Below are 13,882 nucleotides of genomic sequence, written 5' to 3'. Positions count from 1 at the left end.
CCTGAGTAGCTAGGATTACAGGCACGTGCCACCATGCCCAGCTAATTTTTTGTATTTTTAGTAGAGACGGGGTTTCACCGTGTTGACCAGGATGGTCTCGATCCACCCGCCTCGGCCTCCCAAAGTGCTGGGATTACAGGCTTGAGCCACCGCGCCCGGCCTTCATTCAGGATTTTCTGTGCTCCAAGGCCTGTGTTAGGAGCTGTAGATATAGCAATGAATAAAACAAGTCCCCAGCTAAGACCATGAACACGAGGAAGGCGGTAAAGACTCGGAGTCCTCTGAAAAGCAGAGCGCTTTGAGTGGGAGCTGTAACACATATATCAAAATGTACCCAACTGTCTAAGTGTGTGCAGTCTACTCCAAAAGCCCCATGGCAGCCCCTCTAATCCCACTGGCTGGGATTAGAGCACACCAACAGTTTTTGTGCAGCCTCTTTGGTCAGACACATTCTAACAGCAAAGAAGCCAGGAGTAGCTTTGTTGGGGGCAGCAAACTTTGTACCAAGTGAAGTCACCTGCCTGAAGCCACAAGCAATAATTAACAAGGAGGCCAGGATTTGAATCCGCCTGACTCCATAGCCAGGCTTCCTCTCACTAGGCCATAACCCTCACTCAGCACTGCTGTAGGTTAGTAATCTGGCCACTGCTGCGTGCTGCCAGTGGGGAAAAGGCCTCGCCACAGAGCCACCCTGTCAGATGTGTCCTTACCTGAGATCTCTCCTTCTCATGTTATTCCCAGTCACTAGTCTATGGGTAGGCCCTAAGAGGAGGACTGGGAATAAAGAAGTCTCTGGCTTTTCCCAGCAACCCAGAACTCGGGTGCCCTTGGCCTTTCCTACCCACACTGTGCTCTATAAAACCCCTTAGAAGCTGATGCAGCATCAACAACTTATTCACAAGACACTTAGGCTCTTATTATTATCTACGGACTACTTTTTTAATCAGTTCTAACAATTAGCTCCTAAACCCACAGCAGAGAAAAATATAAAGGTACAACTTTGGACAGGAAAACTGACAGCAGTTAGAAGTGCTAACAGCTGACCCAAGGCAAGAATCTGACAGAAAACTTTAAAAAGTGGAAAGATGTGCCCGGTGCGGTGGCTCACACCTGTAATCCCAGCACTTTGGGAGGCCAAGGCCAGCCTGAGCAGCATGAGGTCAGGATCACCTGAGGTTGGGAGTTCAAGACCAGCCTGAGCAACATGGAGAAACCCGTTTAGTAGAATAAAAAATGTATTTTTATTCTATTAAAAATACAGAATTAGCCAGATGTGGTGGCACATGACTGTAATAATCCCAGTTACTCGGGAGGCTGAGGCAGGAGAATAGCTTGAACCCAGGAGGCAGAGGTTGCGGTGAGCCGAGATGGCACCATTTCACTCCAGCCAGGGTAACAAGCGAAACTCTGTCTCAAAAAACCAAAAGGGAGAAAGATGCAGAAAATTCCCACAGGAAACAGCTATATATTCCTCAAGAACCCGAACAGTACTACTGTTCACATCACAACATAACAAATTATATTTAAAATGGTCACTTGAGAAAATTGAGGAAAATTTACATAACAGTCAGCACATTCTATTTAAGAACACAGAGGGCTGGGCACGGTGGCTCATGCCTGTAATCCCAGCACTTTGGGAAGCCAAGGAAAGTGGATCACAAGGTCAGGAGTTCGAGACCAGCCTGGCCAAGATGGTGAAACATCATTTCTACTAAAAATACAAAAATTAGCCAGGCGCAGTGGCGGGTGCCTATACTCCCAGCTACTCAGGTGGCTGAGGCAGAATTGCTTGAACCCAGGAGGTAGAGGCTGCAGTGAGCCGAGATCACGCCACTGCACTCCAGCCTGGATGACAGAGTGTGACTCCGTCTCAAAAAAAAGCAGAACATAGAGAAATGATATTCTGTAGGAAGATTTCCATCCTAAATAGGATATTTAGGTGCTGAATGGGCAAATACCTAAATTCCTCTGCTGTCCAAAAAGTTAATGTCCTCTTGTCATTGTTAGACATGGTATTATTGTAAATGGCTTTATAATACTTTGCATGAATATATATTGAATTATTTGGACTAAAGTCCTAATAGGAACAGTATTAACACTGCCCACTTTTATAGAACCTAGCGTGTAGATACACACAGATGTGCACAGATACATGTAATACATGGATACGCCAAAGGATATAATTTGGTAAGAGCTGACTAAAACAGATCACCCTTTATTAATATTTGTTTATAAGCAAAACAGTACTCAAAAGCTGGCTTTTTTGGCTAGCGGAGGCACTGATTTACTGTACAGCTGAAGACCAATCATTTAACCTTTTTGCATACCACTGGTTTCCTTATTTGTAAATCACTGATTTCCTTATTTGTAAAAATAAGATAATTATTTACTTCTCATATTAGGGAGATTTAAAACTACTAATAAAAACTCCCCTAGAAATACCTTATATTTGCATAAACAATTTAAACTTTAAACATGTTTTAAATCTGAAGATTTTCCAACACAACACAAATTAAAGTTATTTATACCCATTATAAAGCTCTGTAAAAATAACTGGTGGCATTTTTAAAGTAATAAATCAAAACTTGCAATAAATTCCTGTGTGAATTTACATAGTGTGTAACCCTAGTTTCCATGGAGTTAAGAGCTGCTTTTATGATTTCAATTAAGCCGACTATCCTTCTTGGCATCAACCTTTTCTTAAAGGGAGTGGCACCTCAGCAGTGAAATAAATCTAACAATACAGGCATTTAAGCTTGCAACAAAGAAGTTACAAAGATCCTGCCCAACATGCTGAGTTACTAAGCTCTGACATCTCCCTCCTGACACTAGAGCTAAATAAAGTCAGGTTATGGCAGGAACTTGATCAGTTCCATTCGTTCACATATTTTTCTCCCTGCCTAAATAAAAAGCACACATTAGAAGGGGAAGGAGTAGGAGGTGGAGAAGGGAAGGGAAGGTGTCTGAAGGACAAAAATGCAAATATCAAGGCAGGATATGACAAACAGCCAGTTTTGCAGGGATCTAAGTTGTGAAAGACTTGAAACATACCATTTGGCAACCCTCTTTTCAAAAAAGAATACAAATTATAAACACAAGATCTCTGAAGTCACAGTGCTTAGGTAGGGCCCATGCAAATGACAGACCCAGAAACCTGAATTTCATTAGCTTTATAGTAAATCTGCCCCATAATTGATATCCAGATTCAAGTTCATGGATGGGGCAGAATCTCAGAATGCTAAAAACTACATTACCACAGATGTCACCTACTGTAGTTTTCTCAGTGGGCCACAGGAGATCAGATTTCAATGTGTCTGGAAGATTAGGTGGTTAGAAACTAAACAAAAAAACTGGGAGGTAAGGTCAAGGTAGTCACAAAATGGGGTGTGTGTGTCCGGAAGGATGAAAATGAGCAGTGAGAACCCTGATCCAGCTATGGTGTTGGTATTTTTCAAGAATACAAGGGTAAGAAGGCTCAATTAGAGTTCCAAAACAAAAGGAATGGTAAAGTCAGGGGAAAACCCCATTATTGATGGAGCTGGGAGAAATAGGATGATGAGGACATCAGAACACAGTGTGTGTGAAGGCTGTAGTGGCAGAGGGTGGCTCCTAACAGCAAAGTCCAAAGATGGGCAGGTCAAAGAGCCTACGAGGAGGGGAGGCCAGAGACAGCTTAAAAACAAATGCATGACCCTAGACATGGAGGAACTTGGGAGTAAAGCTGCAGATAAGATGCTCTCACATATTTGGGAGACGATGGTTAGGACGCTGCTGCTCAAGACATGGTCCCCATTCTGGGCTTTTCCCTCTCTGCACTTCTCTACTCAAGGGGTCAAGCCATCAGAAAGCCACCCTCTCATTTCTTTACCTCCAGGTTCTCTCCACTACCACTTTGGGGTTTCCAGTCCCTGAACGACTACGAAAGCCTATTGCCCGTCTGCAGCCACCCTGACCCGCATCCCCGTATCTGCCAGACTTAATCTCTTTAATGCTAAGATCTGATCACATCAATTCCTTGCCCCACATTCTCTTTAGCTTCTTTCCTGCCATTCCCCATCCCTAACCAACGTTTCTTGTCTCACAAATGCGCACCTCCCAGTTCCCAGAATATGTCAGACTGTCTGAAACCTTCATATCTTACACATTCGTGTTCTTACTTCCAGGAATAGGCTCTCAGCCCTCGTTCATCTCCCAACTCCTACTTACTCAAAACTGCTCAAGTCCCCCTTTATGGAGACCTCCTAGCCGCTCCTGGCCAACTCACCGTCTAAGGTAACCTTTTCTTCTGCATTGTGGGATCTGCTTGGCGATCAGTGTTATCCCACTGGTCTGTAAACGCCTTGCTGGCAGGGAACGACGTCTGTCTTTCCACAAGGGACTGGGGCCCTGACTCAGGGATGGCCCACAGATAAGAGAAAAGTGTTAAGAGATCAGAGAACGTCTTTCTAGAAACGACCAGAAAAGTCGTGCAGCTATGAATTGCAGATCTGACCCAAAAATGACATATAGGAGCAAAACACACTCTTAAGGGAGGGAGTCGGGGTCAGAGATGACCTCAAGATGGAGCAGGCAAGCGATGACGGGGACTAGGGCCCGGCGGGAGGGCTCTGCTCAGGGACCGGGGTGACGACGGGCCCGGCAGCGGAGACGCGAAGATCCCATGACGTCGCAGCCGCGGTGACAAGGACAGAGGCACAGCCAGGATGGCACCCGGGAGCGGGCAGAGGCCCAGGGGCTCGACGCGCACGAGGGTCGGACGCGGGTAACAGACGGTTACACAAGCCGGGAGGGGCCCGGCCCTACCTAGAAATACGCCAGCACCAGCCGCAGACGAGCCCGCCACACACCAGGCCCAGCCGCGTCAACCACCGCCACCGCCGTCTCGCTGACTTCCGCTTCCGCTCAAGGCGCTTCCGCTCGGGACCTGGCCGCGCTCACAGGGGCGGGGCCTGCGTAACCGCAGCGAGAGTGAGGCGCGCAGGCGTCGTGGGTGGGGGTGGGGGAGGGGGTGGGACGCGCAGGCGCCGGCGGAGCGAGACGCCTCGGCCGGTCGCCACAGTAACCGCGCGGGTGCTCGTGGGCCTCGGATCGCGCAGTCCAGTAGCTGCCCCGGCGGGCGCCGCCCTTGAACCTCTTTGTTCCTGCGCCGTTCTGCGGCCAGGACGGTGTCTGGGCGCTGGATGCCGGTCTTTGTCCTGCCGAAGGCATGAAGGACCGCTGGCGTCCGGGGCCTCAGGCTGCAGTCGTGCGAGCGCGGCCCAGGCGGCCGGCCCGGAAACGGGGACGGCAGGGGGCTCGCGCGGTCTGGACCCGCCGCGACGCTTGGGGACGGAGCCGGGACGTCCTGGCGTGCGACCCTCGCCTCCATGTCTGGACGGCCTGGCCCCCGTCAGCGCCGAGCACTCCTCGGCTGGGTGTTCAGACTGCCACCGTTGTGTCTCTGAACTATTCTTCAGCTAAAGGTGGTTTCGGGCAGGTTTGCCAGTTCGGAATTAGGTGGGAGAGCATTCCAGGGAGAGAGGGGAAGGGCAGAGGCGATGGCAGTAAGGGCTGGGTGCTTCAGAGGAATTCCAGTGGATACCTGGTGGCAGGGACAGAGGAACAGGTGCCGTCTGATCATGCAGGTCTCTGTCGTAACGTTAAGGAGTTTGGACTCTGCAGTCCACAGTCTCAGCCTTCTTAATGCAGAGTCTCTAAGACGGCTAAGCTCACCTTCAGGACACGCTCCCTTGGGCCAAGAGATCAAGTGGGCCTCGAGTGATGCGCAACTCCACCCCTCTAGCTTCTGTTCCACCCTTTTCTCTACAACCGAGCAAACATTTTGGCAGCCATGTGTGAGTGACGACCTTGAAATCTGATTTGTTTTTCTGGAAAGTAAGTTATTGACAAATGTCCATTTTTAATAATATCAATTTTTTTAAGACGTACCTCCAAACCTATCCTTAACACACAGTATGTCTCAGCAGGGCTGCTATAAGGCCTGGTGAGCTAATGAGTTTTCCATCAGGGAAATAAAATGGTCAAATATTGTTCCAGGAAAAACGTTCTGTTGATTTTCTTCAGAATCTTTGGCAAAGCATTTGATCAGGTACTCAGAAAACATTACCAAATTAAAGTGGCACCACGTATGCATTAAAGGATTTGGGAAGGAATCTCTCCAGCATACAAGGCTTACATTTCCTGATGGGCTTTCTTGAAGTAAAATCAACAAATGGTGTTCAGCACCTATTGCTGATTAGTGCTGTGGGGTTACACCAAGAAGTATGTGAAATGGCTTCTAGTCTTAAGGAGTGCTTATTGTGGTTGGGTACATAAATTAACATACTTTAAACACCAGGCAACAAGTGAAATATGTTGTAAGGAGTAAAGGTTGTAATGTTTGTGTCCCTGCAAAAAAATCATAGATTGAAATTAATCCCCGGTTGATGGTCTCTGAAGGTGGGTCCTTTGGGAGGTGAATAAATCACGAGGGTGGAGCCTCATGAATACTAATAGAGCCATAATGAGGTCAGAGAGCTCTCTTGCCCTCTTTCCATCATGGGAGGACACAATGAGAAGACGGCCTGCAACCCAGAAGAGAGGCCTCACCAGAACCTAACCATGCTGGTCCCCGATCGGAGACCTCTGCCTCCAGAGCTTTGCTGTAGCAGTCTGAACAGTCTAAGACAGGGATGAAAAGGCTTCAAGGAGCAAATGTGTGAACTGAGCTTGGAAGGAGAAGTAAGATCTGAAAAAGGGTTAGAAGAGGAAGGACTCCAAGCAGAAGGAGGAAACCTAGGAAAGAGACTGAGAAAATTCGGGAGACCAAACTCTCATGGGCAGGAGGCTCATGCTGAGGGGAGCAGGAAGCAGAACTGGACTGGGGAGGCCATGGAAGCCAGGTGGAGCAGAGGGCCCCACCAGGTGACCAGTGCTCATCGGCCTCCTGGACGGATTCAATGGTATTGCTCAGAAGATGGAACAAAAAAAAAAAAAAAGAGAGAACACAAATGTGACATCTGAAAAACAGGAACAAAAGAGAAAGAGAAAATGAAGAGAAGGAAAAACTTCCCAGGTCTAGAAGATATATTCTCATATTCAAAGGACTCAGCAGGTGCCCAGCACCACAAACCTAGACAGACCAACACCAAGGTACATTGCCACAACATTCAGAACACCAAGGATAAAGAAAAGATCTTAAAGAGTTCCCTGAAGGAAAAATGAAAAGGTCACATTTAAAGGACTGGAAATCAGAATGGCATGGAAATTCTCCACAGAATCCCAGGAAGCTGGAATACACAGGGGCATTAACTTCAAAATTCCGAAGAAAATAATTCTAACATAGACTTCAACTCTCACTATGTTAGCTGTTTGTGGGTAGGACGTAGATATTTTCAGATATCCTTATCTCTGAAAGCTACTGGAGGATATTCTTATACAAAATTAACAAATAAGAGGATAATATTTAGGACCTGGAAAACAGGAAGTCCCAGCTTAGGAGAGAGGAGATGGGAAGTACCAGGACAGAAGCTAGGGTTTCTACAATAGGGGATAGAGGCCTCTAGGAGACATGTCTCCAGAAGGAAGTGAATCCCATGGAATGCCTGATGTGGGTGAATATCTTAAAAGGGGATATTCAGAGTTCGATGATGACGATAATAGCTAGATAGGAAAGTGAGGCTGGGTACGGTGGCTCACGCCTGTAATCCCAGCACTTTGGGAGGCCGAGGAAGGTGGATCATGAGGTCAGGAGTTTGAGACTAGCCTGGCCAATGTAGTGAAACCCCATCTCTACTAAACATACAAAAAATTAGCCGGGTATGGTGGCGGGCATCTGTAATCTCAGCTACTCCGGAGGCTGAGGCAGGAAAGTCACTTGAACCCGGGAGGCAGAGATTGCAGTGAGCCCAGATTATGCCATTGCACTCTAGCCTGGGGGACAGTGTGAGACTCCATTTCAAAAAAAAAAAAAAAAAGTGAATAAGGAAATAAATGAGGCCGTTATTTAGTAAAAACAAGTACAAAAAAGGACATCATAGCATGTGTCTTGGCTGTGAATAACTATGTAATTATAACAAGATAATTACTGAATGGTAGTTTAATCCAAAGGGATAACTTTTTGAAAAAAGGGAGGTGATCTTATGTGTGTTTATGTAAGTGTGTGAGTCTAGGAAGTGAGGGTGGGAGAGTTAAATCATTGTCTTCTAGAGTTAGGAAGTCCATGGACTGTACACACAACCAAAAAGTAAGGACAGAACATTAAATAGTCTTTCTTAGAAAATATGAGTGTAGGACCAGGCATAGTGGCTCATGCCTATAATCCCAGCACTTTGGGAGGCCAAGGTGAGAGGACTGTGTGAGCCCAGGAATTGGAGACCAGCCTGGGCAACATAGTGAGACCTTGTATCTACAGAAAATTTTTAAAAATTGGCCAGGCGTGGTGGCATGCACCTGTAGTCCTAGCTACTTAGGAGGCTGAGGTAGAAGGATCACGTGAGCCCTGGAGGTTAAAGCTGCAGTGAGCTGGGATTGTGCCACTGCACTCTAGCCTGGGTGACAGAGTAGGACCCTGTCTCACACACACACACAAAAAAGTAAATTCTCTCACATACAAAAGAATTTAAGAAATAAATGTAAAAGAAGGAATTGGGAGCGGGAATGTGTGGTGTGGGCAACTATTTTGTTACAAATCTAGAAATACCATTGAATTTTTAAAATTATACATATTTTATATAAGGAAAAAATTTTAAGTTTTAAAAAGTTATTTACTAGTACAAGTGGTAGTTAAGTGGCCCGACTGTCACACAAATTCCAATCTGTCTAAATTCCCAAGCTTTAAAAAATTGTTATGACTACAATACAATATAATGAAGGGCAGGAAAAGTCAAAGATTACTTCAAGGTCTCTTTCCTGGGAAACTAGAAGAAAAGTTGCAGAAATCAGTGTAACAGGAGCAAGAAAAATTACATAGGATTATCCACATCCTGCTTCATAGCTTAGGCAAGCACTTTCCTGTGCTCTACTGTGCACAGCCAGTTTATCAGTGTGGGAAAGAATCTGAAAATGGGATGGAGGTTTACATAAAAGAGAAACAGAGGAAAAGAAAGGGAAATACAAAGAAAAAAAACTGTAGGATGAATTTGGGGGTTAATGCAGAGGAAAAAGCAAAAGTGAGAGACATCACATCAGCTTTGTAAGAGAGAAACCCAGAAAATGAATGGCAGGGGCATCTGAGACAGGTTTCTCTTGGTAACAAGTTGACCGTTTAAATAGACTGCAAGATGTATTTGCAGTTTTACTTGTATTTGGATGCTGAACTAAATTTCTTTGAACACAACAACCACATGGGCTCAAGATTTTATCTGGGTAATGATATGGTTGGCTGTGTCCCCACCCAAATCTCATCTTGAACTGTAGTTCCTATTACCCCCACATGTTGTGGGAAGTACCTGGTGGGAGTAATTGAATCATGGGAGTGGTTACCTCCATGCTGTTCTCTTGATAGTGATTGAATTCCCATGAGACCTGATGGTTTTATAATGTGCTTTCCCCCTGCTTCATTCAGCATTTCCCCTTGCTGCTGCCATGTGACGAAGGACACGTTTGCTTCCCCTTCTGACATGATTGTAAGTTTTCTGAGTCCTCCCTAACCATGCTGAACTGTGAGTCAATTAAACCTCTTTTGTTCATAAATTACCCAGTCTCAGGTATGTCTTCATTAGCAGTATGAGAATGGACTAATGCAGCAAATTGGTACAGGTAATGAGGTGCTGATGTAAAGATACCCAAAAAAGAAGTGACTTTGGAATGCGGTAACAGGCAGAGGTTGGAACAGTTTGGAGGGATCAGAAGAAGACAGGAAAATGTGGGAAAGTTTGGAGGGATCAGAAGAAGATAGGAAAATATGGGAAAGTTTGGAACTTCCTAGAGACTTGAAAGGCTCAGAAGATAGGAAGATGTGGGAAAGTTTGGAACTTCTTAGAGACTTGTTGAATGGCTTTGATCAAAATGCTGATAGTGACCTGGACAATGAAGTCCAGGCTGAGGTGATCTCAGATGGAGATGAGGAACTTGCTGGGAACTGGAGTAAAGGTCACTCCTGCCATGCTTTAGCAAATAGAATGGTATTTTGTTCTTGCCCTAGAGAGCTATGGAACTTTGCACTCGAGAGAGATGATTTAGGAAATTTCTAAGCAGTAAAGCATTTAAGAGGAAGCAGAGCATAAAAATTTGAAAAATTTGCAGGTTGACAATGCAGTAGAAAAGAAAAACCCATTTTCTGGGGAGAAATTCAAGTTGGCAACAGAAATTTGCATAAGTAACAAGTAACTGAATATTAATCACTATGACAATGGGGAAAATGTCTCCAGGGTATGTCAGAGAGCTTCATGGCAGCCCCTCCCATTACACATCTAGAGATCTAGGAGGGAAAAATGGTTTTCTGGGCAGGGCCCAGGGACCCTCTTTCTGTGTGCAGCCTAGGAACTTGGTGCCCTGTGTCCCAGCTGCTCTAGCCATGGTTAAAAGGGGCCAATGTACATATTAGGCTGTGGCTGCAGAGCGTGCAAGTGCCAACCCTTGGCAGATTCCATGTGGTATTGGTTCTGCAGGTGCACAGAAGACAATAGAGGTTTTGGAACCTCCATCTCGATTTCAGAGGATGTATGGAAATGCCTGGATGTCCATGCAGAGGTTGCTGCAGGGGAAGAGCCCTCATGGAGAATCTCTGCTAGGGCAGTGTGGAAAGGAAATGTGGGGTCAGATCCCTGACACTGAGTCCCCACTGGCGCACCATCTAATGGAGCTGTGAGCAAAGGGCTGCTGTCCTCCGGACCCCATGATGTTAGATCCACCAACAGCTTGCACAGTGCACCTGGAAAAGCTGCAGACACTCTATGCCAGCCCATGAATGCAGCCAGGAGGGGGATTTTACCCTGCAAAGCCACAGAGGTGGAGCTGCCCAAGGCTGTGAGCGCCCACCTCTTGCATCAGTGTGAACTGGGTGTGAAACATGGAGTCAAATGATATCATTTTGAATCTTTAAGGTTTAATGACTGCCCTATTGGATTTTGTACTTGCATGGGGCCTGTGGCCCCTTTAATTTGGTCAATTTCTCCTTTTTGGTATGGGTGTATTTACCTAACGCCTGTACCCCCATTGTATCTGGAAAGTAACTAACTTGCTTGTGATTTTGCAGGCTTATAGGTGGAAGGGACTTCCTTTGTTTCAGATGACACTTCGGACTTTCAAGTTAATGCTGGAATGAGTTAAGACTTTGGGGGACTGTTGGGAAGGCGTAATTGGGTTTTGAAATGTGAGGACATGAGATTTTGGAAGGACCATGAGTGGAATTATATGGTTTGGCTGTATCCCCTTCCAAATCTCATCTTGAACTGTAGTTCCCATAATCCCTACATATTGTGGGAGGGAGTTTCTGGGACATAATAGAATCATGGCGACGAATACCCTCATGCTGTTCTGGTGATAGTGAGTGAGTTCTCATGAGACCTGATGGTTTTATAAGGGGCTTTTCTCCTCCTTCGCTCTGCACTTTTCCTTGTTGCTGCCATATGAAGAAAGATGTGTTTTCTTCCCCTTCTGTCATGATTGTAAGTTTCCTGAGGGCTCTCCAAGCCATGCTGAACTGTGAGTCAATTAAATCTCTCTCCTTTATAAATTACACAGTCTCGAGTATGTCTTCATTAGCAGCATGAGAACAGACCAATATAGGTAAAATTGACCATCCAATTAGGAAATACAAAAAGCCAAAACCATGAAAATATACTGATTTCTACATGGGCAATGCACATTAAATGCTGCTGAAGTGTTTTATTGCCGATAAAAGGTAACATATAGACATAAAATGTTCCTCTTCTTCTAATGATCTTTGCAACATTGAAGATGTCTGGTACTGCTGCAGACATCATGAAGTTGGGAGATGGAGTGACCGACAGGCCATGGATGGCAGAGTAGAAACACAGAGAGCACTTGGGCCTTGATGTAGCAAAGCCACTACATCAGCCAGCACTCAAACCACTTTCTTTACTGATTGTAAGAGACAGTATCTCCTTTATACAGTCAGATAGTGAATCAACATGTCCTGATTACATCCAAATATCCAAATGTTACAACCAAAAGTATCCTGTTCTAGCTTCCATCCAAGAAGGGATAATTCCTACAGAGCTGGTCCTCCCACTTTAAACAATTAGAAAACTGGACAAAAGTACAAAATTACTGTTTTCAGACAACAGACAATGGGAAGTAAAGGATTGAGAATCTTGAAAGGAGGAAAATAAGTGAGGTGAGCCCACTGGCTGCCCCATCTCTGCCTAGAGGAGGGAAAAATCAATGAAACAAAAGACTGGTTCTTTGATAAGACTGATACAACAGGTAAGCCTATAATACTCTGATCATAGTCTCTCAAGAAGAGAGAAGACACAGATTGTGCATCCCAGCAATGTAAGATAGTATCACTACAGAAACAATCTGCAGTTAAGGAATAAAAGAACATTTGAACAACTTTAGATAAGAAATTCCTTGAACGATGCAAATCATCAAACCCCATCAAAGAAGTAGAAACGATGAATAAGCCTATATTTATTAAAGAAGTTGAATTTAGTTAACAAAACAAAAAAAAACTTTTCCACAAAGAAAAGGCCAAGTGCTGATAGCCTCACTGGTGAATTCTACCAAACTTTTGAGGAAGAAATAGTACTCCTACACAAACTTTCAGAAAACGGAAAAGCAGGAAAGTATAATTCACCTGGTGGCAGAGACAGGTCCGCTTCCACTTTGGGTCCTCAGCCCCTATGATGAGTCAGGAGTGAACGAGCCAGTGAGGAAATGAAGTGGCCTTCTACTTCCTGCATGTCTGGCCCTAGCACACCCGCTCTAAGTCAGTATGGGTTCACCTCTGCCTGGAGAGTGGGTGGCTCCTTGGTGCCCAGATGCCTGAGCTCTAGCCACTGAGAAATGAGTGATGGCTGGCAGGTGGTGTTCCTTTCTAATACACTCAGTGCCTGAGACCGTGGCAACCCTCACATTTTGCCTCAATCAGCTTACTAATAGGAATAAGAACAATCTCAACTATCAGAAAAGCAAATCACATTTTGTGATCGTTCCCAAAAAAATTTAGACTCACCAACCAGGCTCCTACTGATCCCCCAATGAATAGATTTTGAAGGCATTGTATGATCCTGAGTTATTAGTGATCATGACTGACAACACCCCAGTTCCCATTTTCCTAAAAGGAAAAAAAAGAAAAAAAGAAAATATTGCATCTTGAAAACAAATCTTAATGGTGACCCAGAACTATCCCTGTTCCGTTTTCTCATTGGTAGTGGTGGAGGGAAGGAATAGAAATTACAATGACAAGAAGAAAGGAAACTGTTGAAAGAAAGGAATGCAATGATAAAAACTGTTTTACCTTCTGAGATTAGGAAATATGTTGATTTGAAAGTGAGAAAATATTTGCCTCAATTTTGTTCGCTCTGATACTTGGATACTTGGGCTGTTTATTGGGGTCCCTTTCTCTCCAGCCCATTTATTGGAGCAGGGCTTTGCAAAGCCGGTCTCCTAGCAGCCGAATGCAGAAGGCCCATTCATATTACAATAGACGGAAAGGAAAGAAAGAGCTTGGTTTGTTTAAACTGCCTCTGTCTTCATTCACAGCCTGATGTCCGTGTGCATTGTGAGTCCACAATGGCACTAAAGGACTCATTGTGGCCGAAAACAAATCAAAATAAAATAAGGGATGCTAAGATAAAAGAGTCATGCAACAAAATTGCTTAAAAAATCTAAGTCTTTACATCTGAGATTTATGTTACCTTTTGGCTGTGTGGCCTATTGACCGGTATTTATAACAACAGCTAGAGTTTAATAAACAAAAAGATAAATGGGAACT

At 44.9% G+C, this 13,882-nt stretch overlaps 1 protein-coding gene across 14 annotated transcripts in view; it reads right to left on the bottom strand.

Moving 5' to 3' along the window:
* Positions 1–4,917, bottom strand: part of FAM120B (family with sequence similarity 120B) — a 107,409-nt gene extending 102,492 nt beyond the window's left edge. For 11 of the 14 annotated variants that reach the window (XR_004266134.1, XM_032271600.1, XM_032271591.1 and 8 more), the window contains exon 1: positions 4,804–4,917. The gene's annotated coding sequence lies outside the window, so the exon portion shown is untranslated. Of the gene's footprint in view, positions 1–4,264; positions 4,772–4,803 lie in introns of those variants that run through there. The other 3 variants (XM_032271603.1, XM_032271602.1, XM_032271592.1) reach the window with 3 other exon arrangements.
* Positions 4,918–13,882: the final 8,965 nt, after the last annotated feature.

This window comes from Sapajus apella, unplaced genomic scaffold, assembly GCF_009761245.1.
Source record: "Sapajus apella isolate SASKATOON/1434 unplaced genomic scaffold, GSC_monkey_1.0 scaffold241, whole genome shotgun sequence".
Lineage (NCBI taxonomy): Eukaryota > Metazoa > Chordata > Mammalia > Primates > Cebidae > Sapajus > Sapajus apella.
This window is presented reverse-complemented; position numbering and strand designations above follow the sequence as displayed.